Raw genomic sequence first — 9,600 nt, 5'->3', positions numbered from 1 at the left:
TGTGCCAGGCCTGGGGGAGACCAAACTCACTGTATTTATTGTAGCAGGGAACAGAACAGAGCCACCTAGTGGCCATTTTTTATATTATACACTGCTCAAAAAAATTAAGGGAATACTAAGATAACACATATGAATGAACTAATCGTGTGAAATACTTTCGTTTTTACATAGTTGAATGTGCTGACAACAAAATCACATAAAAACTATCAATGAAAATCTAATTTATCAACCCATGGAGGTCTGGATATGGAGTCACACTCAAAATCAAAGTGGAAAACCACACTACAGGCTGATCCAACTTTGATGTAATGTCCTTAAAACAAGTCAAAATGAGGCTCAGTAGTGTGTGTGGCCTCCACGTGCCCGTATGACCTCCCTACAATGCCTGGGCATTCTCCTGATGAGGTTTGGGGAATGGGTGGGCCAGTCCATAGCATCAATGCCTTCCTCTTGCAGGAACTGCTGACACACTCCAGCCACATGAGGTCTAGCATTGTCTTGCATTAGGAGGAACTCAGGGCGAACCACACCAGCATATGGTCTCACAAGGGGTCTGAGGATCTCATCTCGGTACCTAATGGCAATCAGGCTACCTCTGGCAAGCACATGGAGGGCTGTGCGGCTCCCCAAAGAAATGCCACCCCACACCATTACTGACCCACTGCCAAACCAGTTATGCTGGAGGATGTGGCAGGCAGCAGAACATTCTACACGGCATCTCTAGACTCTGTCACGTCTGTCACATGTGCTCAGTGTGAACCTGCTTTCATCTGTGAAAAGCACAGGACGCCAGTGGCGAATTTGCCAATCTTGGTGTTATCTGGCTAATGCCAAACATCCTTCACAGTGTTGGGCTGTAAGCACAACCCTCACCTGTGCACGTTGGGCCTTTATACCACCCTCATGGAGTCGGTTTCTGACCATCTGAGTGGACACATGCACATTTGTGGCCTGCTGGAGGTTATTTTGCAGGGCTCTTGCAGTGCTCCTCCTGCTCCTCCTTGCACAAAGGCAGTTGTAGCAGTCCTGCTGCTGGGTTGTTGCCCTCCTATGGCCTCCTCCACATCTCCTGATGTACTGGCCTGTGTCCTGTTAGCGCCTCTATGCTCTGGACACTACGCTGACAGACACAGCAAACCTTCTTGCCACAGCTCGCATTGATGTGCCATCCTGGATGAGCTGCACTACCTGAGCCACTTGTGTGGGTTGTAGACTCCGTCTCATGCTACTACTAGAGTGAAAGCACCGCCAGCATTAAAAAGTGACCAAAATATCAGCCAGGAAGCATAGGAACTGAGAAGTTGTCTGTGGTCACCACCTGCAGAACCACTCCTTTATTGGGGATGTCTTGCTAATTGCCTATAATTTCCACCTGTTGTCTGTTCCATTTGCACAACAGCATGTGAAATTAATTGTCAATCAGTGTTTCTTCCTGAGTGGACAGTGTGATTTCACAGAAGTGTCATTGACCTGGAGTTACATTGTGTTGTTTAAGTGTTCCTTTTATTTTTTTTGAACAGTGTATTTTAAACATATTTTTGTTGATAATTTTAAAAGCAAGTGAATGGGAGAGTATCTGCTAATTACACAAGGAATACCATATAAAAAGTTTTATTTGGTGACGGGGAACTCTTTAACTGTGACACAATAATAAACCCAAAGGGCCCAAAGATATAGAAAAAGACAACCTAATTCAGAGCTGACTGCAAAAATAAGTCAATGGTGATAATTTGTAACACAACACTTAACCCCTTAACGACGAAGGACGTAAATGTACGTCCTGGTGATGCGGTACTTAATGCACCGGGACGTACATTTACGTCCTAAGCATAACAGCGGGCATCGGAGCGATGCCCGGATCATGCGCGGCAGGTTCCGGCTGTTGATCGCAGCCAGGGACCCGCCGGTAATGGCGGACTTCCGTGATCCCGCGGATGTCCGCCATTAACCCCTCAGATGCCGTGATCAATACCGATCACGGCATCTGCAGCATCGCGTTCACTTAATTGTATGATCGGATCGCCCGCAGTGCTGCCGCGGCGATCCGATCATCCAGCATGGCAGCCGGAGGTCTCCTCAACTGCCTCCGCTGTCTTCTGGGAGTCTTCTGCTCTGATCTGCCTTCCCGCAGACCAGAGCAGAAGATGACCGATAATGCTGATCAGTGCTATGTCCTATACATAGCACTGAACAGGATTAGCAATCGAGTGATTGCTTTAAATAGTCCCCTATGGGGACTATTAAAGTGTAAAAATAAAAGTAAAAAAATAAAGTAAAAAAAATTTGTAAAAAAACCCCTCCCCCAATAAAAACGTAAATTGCCCCATTTTCCCTATTTCACCCCCAAAAAGTGTTAAAAAAATATTTTATATACATATTTGGTATTGCCGCGTGCATAAATATCTGAACTATTAAAATAAACTGTTAATGATATCGTACGGTGAACGGCGTGAAAAAAAATAAGTCCAAAATAGCTGCTTTTTTATAACATTTTATTCCCAAAAAAATTAATAAAAAATGTATTAAAAGTTTTATATAAGCAAATATGGTATCAATAAAAAGTACAGATCACGGCGCAAAAAATTAGCCCTCATACCGCCGCTTATACGGAAAAATTAAAAAGTTATAGTTCTTCAAAATAGGGGGATCTTAAACATACTAATTTGGTTAAAAAGTTTGTGTTTTTTTTTAAGCACAACAATAATAGAAAAGTATGTTATCACGGTATCATTTTAATCGTATTGACCCAAAGAATAAAGAACACATGTCACTTTTACCATAAATTGTACGGCGTGAAAATGAAACCTTCCAAATTTTTGGTTGCGCCATACATTTTATGGTAAATGAGTGATGGCATTACAACGGACAACTGGTCACACAAAAAAAAGCCCTCCCTAGTCTGTGGATGAAAATATAAAGAGTTATGATTTTTTGAAGGCGAGGAGGAAAAAATGAAAACATAAAAATAAAATTTTCTGCGTCCTTAAATGGGTACTCCGGTGCTTACACATCTTATCCCCTATCCAAAGGATAGGGGATAAGATGCCTGATCGCGCGAGTCCCGCAGCTGGGGACGCCCGCGATCATGCACGCGACACCCCGTTTGTAATCAGTCCCCATAGCGTGTTCGCTCTGGGTCTGATTACGGTCAACCGCAGAGTCGGCGGCGTGTGACGTCACTCCCCCGCCCCAGTGTGATGTCACGCTCCGCTCCTCAATGCAAGCCTATGGGAGGGGGCGATAGCTAAAATGGGCTGCGTCCTTAAGGGGTTAAAAAAGGCACATCAAAGGAAGTCCCCCTGATTTGACAGACTGGCCCTGACCAGACCATAGGACCCTTGTACAACTTTTCCTATCTTGCATATATTCTCCCACTTGGAGGCTAAGACAATGTAGAACATATCCTTGCAGCAGGGACTAAAACTAAGATTTGGAACCTCAGCAACTGAGGTTATATGTGGCCTTGAAGCATGTAGCCCTAGTAATGACTGAAACTAACTAAAGCAAGTGTGACTCTGGCAAAGGCCAGGCTCTGACTACTCTAAAACTTATTTTTAGGTTCATATTTTTTTTCCCAGGAGAGGACTAGGAAGTTTCTCCCGCAAGCATTGGCTAGGAGATGACATGTGACCAAATTACTATTCAGTTGTAAATTTGAATGATGCAAGACTTGTGAAAAGATTAACCCTTAATCAATCTTATAAGTGTGTAAGGGCTGTTGCATTCAACACAGACAAAATAAAGTCACTAGAGGCTCTGTGGGACCCTTGGCTATGATCCACTTTTGCGATTGGCACCGTTCATTCAATTAGCTGTTTTAGTGTTGGCTTGCAGGTTTTCAACTCTCTCTCTCTCTCACCTTTTTTTCTTCCTCTTTTTCTTCTCCCTTTCCTACTCAAGTTCAAATGCTTTCATTGTCCTTTCATTCGTTTTAACTTGATGTTCTACATTTTTATGAGACAGCTGCATAGCCATTTTCCTTATGTGAGACTGCACAGCATGTCATACTCTACTGTATCATTCGAGATGCATTCTACTACTAAGCTGTATCTCAATATTCTTTTATATACTGTCAGATGTTTGTTGCTTGCTACACTTTTTTGCACCCAAGTGCACTTGTATGTTTATATTTGAAAATGTTTAATAAAAAGATTGAAACAGAAAAAGATTAAGCTTCTGTTTTTATATTTACTTGCCTGTGCTCTAGTGCTCCTCTGTTCAGCAAATTTCCCAACTATCATGACAGTAAAATAGCTGATGTATCAGGAAAAGAATGTGCCAAGCCAATTACCTGCAGTGCAGCGCTCACACCTCTTGGTGGTGGGTAATTTAAACTATACAGCTGTTGTATCCTGTGCCTGTGATAGATCTATTTTTCCCTCACTAGCATTCCTTATTTCCCTCCATTCCCATTGTTGTTCTGTCCTTCTGTGACCTGACCTTTACCTGTGCCCTGACCATTCTATTGTCTGTTAATTTTGTTCTGTGCCGTTGTCTAGGTTTGACTCATTGCCTGTCCTGACTTTCTTTTGCCTCTTGATTTTGTACTTTGTTCCCCACTTGGTTCTGACCCCTGATTTGCTCCCGTTTACTCTTTGTCTGCTGATTTGCCATGCTTTATTGACCTAGACTGTTTGACTATTCTTGACTGTATACAGACCATCACCCAATTGGGGGTAGACATTTAGGGCAAATCATTCAAGTAGATATGGACATTGGTTAGGGCAAGCTTTAGTCTGCACCGATCCTTTCCTGACGTGACACATTCTGCATTCTGGTTACCTTAATACAGTGGCTAATGGGGCTTTAGCCCCGTAGAGGAACAAGGACGCAGACGGTCTCTTTTGCTGCTTGCTGCTCTACAGCAGGTGAGAATCTGTGTTTTTTTTCTTTCACTTATTCCTTAACCTGACAAAGGGGAGATGGCAGGGTCTACCTACATAGCTACCTACATAGATACCTGACTACCTAACTACCTACTACATACCTGGCTACATACCTGGCTACCATACTACTTGCCTACATACCTGGCTACCTACTACATTCTTGGCTAACAAACTACCTGCCTATATACCTGGCTACCATACTGCCTGCATTCATAACTGGATACCTAACTACCTACATTCATACCTGGCTACCATACTAACTATCTCCATACCTAGCTACCTACCTGGCTATCTAACTACCTAGCTATCTGGTTACCTAACTACCTAGCTACCTACCTACCTACCTTTCTACATACCTGGCTACTGAATTAAAGAAAAAATACATAAAGGTAATCTTTCATATTTTTATTATTATTATTACTATGTGAACACACAAAATAAGGAGTGTAAATATAAGTTGAGAAAAAAAATTCTTATGTTATTAACAAATTAGTCCCACGTGAATAGTAAGGCTTCTTTTACACTGTATGATAGGCTCCGTTACAAACGGACGTTAATGCCTTTTTTTTTCTGCTTGTCTGCCATTAACGTCCGTTATGGTTACGGAGCATAACGGGTGTAATAAAGGGCACAGAGGATCCCATTCATTTGAATGGGATTCCTCTAACTTCCGCTATTACACTTGTTATTCCACTAGAAGATAGCGGGAGAAAAAGGCGGCGTAGGGACACATTTTTTTTTTTTTTTACTGACGGGCAGTAGCGGGCACATTTTACAGTGTGAAAGAAGCCTAAGATGTGTTGTCAATTGCCACAATGTGTATGAACAGATATTGAGATTGCACCTTATACACATACTTAAAAGAACACATTTCATATATGAGTATAAACCCATCATATGTGAATACCAACATGCACTGAGTAATTCCGAGGAATCTTGAGTGTACATAAATGTGTGCTGTGAATAGAGAGAAAACTGGAGGCAATCAATTTGTAACACAATACTTTTAACTAAATGTTTTATGAAGACAAAATAAAAGTAAAGATTTTAAATTTATTGATAAAATAAAAAAGGTTCCCTTCATATATTTTTTTCCCCTTTTAATGTGCAGGACACCAAAGAGGGGAATTATAACAGTTTAGGGCCTATAGATGAGGAGATTATGTAGAGGAAGGGAGTGAACTGGAAAAATGTGAAGTCTAACATGTTTGTCCTGCAGATGCCTAAGAGATGAGTATTGGCTGGAAGAAGTTGTCATGGTGGTCGGAATCTGATGGAGGAAAAGGAAAGACAATGACGCTGATCAGAAATGTGTCTTTTCTATAATTCTATTCAGTAAAGATATACAGCGATATTAGTTAGTGGTGTGGTGAGCCACAGCGGTGAATGGCGGGACCATGTGTGTTGTGGTGTGAGTGGTGGGATCAGATGTTATTAATCCCGGGGTTGGATGGTATTAACCCCTATGTGTTCATGACGCCAGTGTGGTTTTCGGGTTCCGGAACACCACACGCCCGGATTCTCCATTATCCCATGGGCTAGTAGTGAATAAAGAGTCCACAACCAGTTATGGTTTAACGGAGGCTTTAGTAGAAGACAGGTGTAAGTATCTTCACAGCTAAGGCCAGATTTCCCAGAGAGGTGGCCAGGGCCGAAAGACCTCGCAGCTTGCTGGACCAATACTTGTAATAAACTTGACTTGTAACTAGACTTGACTTGACCATGTGCAAGATTTGACTGGTTTAAGTGACAGCAGACATAGACTTGTAGACTTACTGCATAGACTTGAGCTGAACACTTGTCCTGAGATCTCTGGTAGCTGAGCTCAGTAAGGTAGCTGGTGGTAAGTGCTAAGAGAGCTAATTGCAATGGCCCGCCTCTTTATATAGTGGGGGGCTGCACTAAAGCCCATTGGTCAAGCTGTGGGTCATAGGTTAAGCTGGTGCTCTCTGGGAGTACACATGTAAACAAACCAGGTGATTACATAACATAACATGTGACAGGCTTACTCACAGGTCCTTGAGACCTCCCACAGGTCCTGTATACTATCTAGACATAGGGATCCTGTCTAAGCTTTAAAGTGATATACACAGCATATAAAACAACAGGGAGAAAACAAAGGGAGACCCTGCAGGGGAGCCCCCAAGTCACTGAGGGACTCAACCTGACAGGGCCTACAGGTAGTATAGGACCATGTAGCTGTACTGGGACATTACAAACCCCCTCGCTTAACATAAGTCGTCCTCGACGTAAGGTTCTGTCAGGCTTGAGGAACGAAGATGCAGACCTGAGGCATTTTATGCACAAACGTCCATTTCAGGGTGGTGAAATAACGAATAACATTAGAGTCTTTGAATAATAGTTCATACACGCTCTGTTTTGGGTTGAACAGCTTTGTGAACAGGATTTTTGGGTATATTTGGATACATTTACTTGACTTGTAAGTACCTTTACTATGCACATTAAAACGGGACTTGCATTTTATAACTGGACTATGCATTTACTGACTTGCATAACTGTTTACTAAACATAACATGACATTTTTGACTATGCATATAATACACTATGCATGTGATATACTGTACACTGACTATATACTAGACATTGTTTACTAGACATTGCATACATGACTAGGCTCATGACTTTAGACTTATAGTTGCGGATTGGGTTGCCAGAGGCTCTCTGTCCAATGCCTTGGCTACTGGGGTCCTTTGGCATAAAACACATGTCCCCAGAACACTATTTTTGGTTTACTGTTCTAGACATTTTTATGCTAGACAATGAGTACCGATAACACTTTGACATTCATGTTATCTTGTACTGACTACGTGCTTTAGGTTAGTTTCAGGAATACTTACTGGCCAGGAAAGTATCCTGTGCACGAACAGGATGACATTATATACACTTGACATATTACTTTGAGTAATCTGTGAAATGTGAGTGATACAGTACTACTTTATGTGACTGAGGTATACTTGACTTATGTATACTGTACTATATGTACATTAATTGTGTACACAACTATGTGTACTGTAGTGTACTACACACACTATACTTTGTACTGGATGCTGGTAAAAGGGTGATATTTGCTCTTCCCGAACGTTTAAGGACAAATCCCTGTGAGTAAACAACCAGACATCATGAATGACTGTACACATTGACTTTTATTGTACAATAACTTTATACATTTTATTTGACATTTGATAACTCAACATAGGACTATAACATTAGGACCACAACAACTTAGTGTACCTCTATGACCCTTTTTCTTTTTTTTTACTGAACCAAAATATATTACTTTATATATTCACACAAGATTTCATGTACTGCTCAGTAGTCAATGTACAACAGGAGTTCATGGTTCAGTCAGCTCAGGGTCCGAATCCTGAGGAGACTGGTATGCAGCTTAATAGAATCTCCTACACCAAAGAGTCTCTCGGCCGGAGCCGGGCACATTACTTACTAGGGTTGGTTGCGTTAAAAATGGAGGAACTTTTCTTGACACAGTCTTGTCAGGTGCATATCTTGAACTGTTGCTGGAAACCTGAACTGTTGCTGGAAACCTGAAACAATAAAGTGTGCTACTGCACGACAGTCAGCTTTAAAAAGTGCTTTAAAAAGCTGTGTATCATACCTTTCTTCTTGCTCACATAGTGCAATACCCCAGCAGAAGAAAGTGGGCGTTTCTCAGCAGGCATGACATCACTGAAGCCTGCTGAGGGACCATTTCCGCCCTCCCATGGTTGCAGTGCTGTGATAATTAGAAGACCTCAGGCTCTGTCCATGTTTCAGTCTGTGTTGCTATCAGTGAGGCTCTCCTGCAGCTTTCAGTCTGTGCAGTTTTCTGTTAGAATCTGTGGAGCTTTCACTTTCTGTGCAGCTGTCAATCAAGCTCTGTGCAGAGAAGCACTTCCTGTGTTTGGTCCTGTGCCAGGCCTGGAGGAGACCAAACTCACTGTATTTATTGTGGCAGGGAACAGAGCAGAGCCACCTAGTGGCAATTTTTTATATTATACACTGCTCGTAGGTGGGGTCCTAGGCTGTGAAATGTACCTAGGGTTGCGAGAGCTAATTGCAATGGCCACCTCTTTATATAGTGGGGGGCTGCACTAAAGCCCATTGGTCATGTTGTGGGTCATAGGTTAAGCTGGTGCTCTCTGGGAGTACACATGAAAACAAACCAGGTGACTACATAACATAACAAGTGACAGGCTTACACACAGGTCCTTCAGACCTACCACAGGTCCTGTATACTATCTAGACATAGGGATCCTGTTTAAGCATTAAAGTGATATACACACCATATAAAACAACAGGGAGAAAACAAAGGGAGACCCTGCCGGGGAGCACCCAGGTCACTGAGAGACTCAACCTGACAGGGCCTACAGGTAGTATAGGACCATGTACCTGTACTGGGACATTACAGTGGTAATGGTAGTGGTGGTCATGGTTTGAAGATATTATTTGTCCCTTATTGGTAACACACATAACTAGCAGTGTGCATCTGTGCATGTATTTCAATATGTTTGGAAGTGGTCATTTTTTTGGTACTGGTAATATTATTTTTGGTCACATTTTTGGTCAGTAACAGTATGGTGAAAATATGTATGGTGATTATATTCCTTCTTGTACACTGGTATTATTGGTAATATTGGTCTCAGTATACAGGATTTGGTTAGTAACAGTATGATGGTAATATGTATGGTGATAATAT

The sequence above is a fragment of the Hyla sarda genome, chromosome 3 (genome assembly GCF_029499605.1).
Source record: "Hyla sarda isolate aHylSar1 chromosome 3, aHylSar1.hap1, whole genome shotgun sequence".
Taxonomy (NCBI): domain Eukaryota; kingdom Metazoa; phylum Chordata; class Amphibia; order Anura; family Hylidae; genus Hyla; species Hyla sarda.
Note: the sequence above shows the minus strand (reverse complement) of the source record.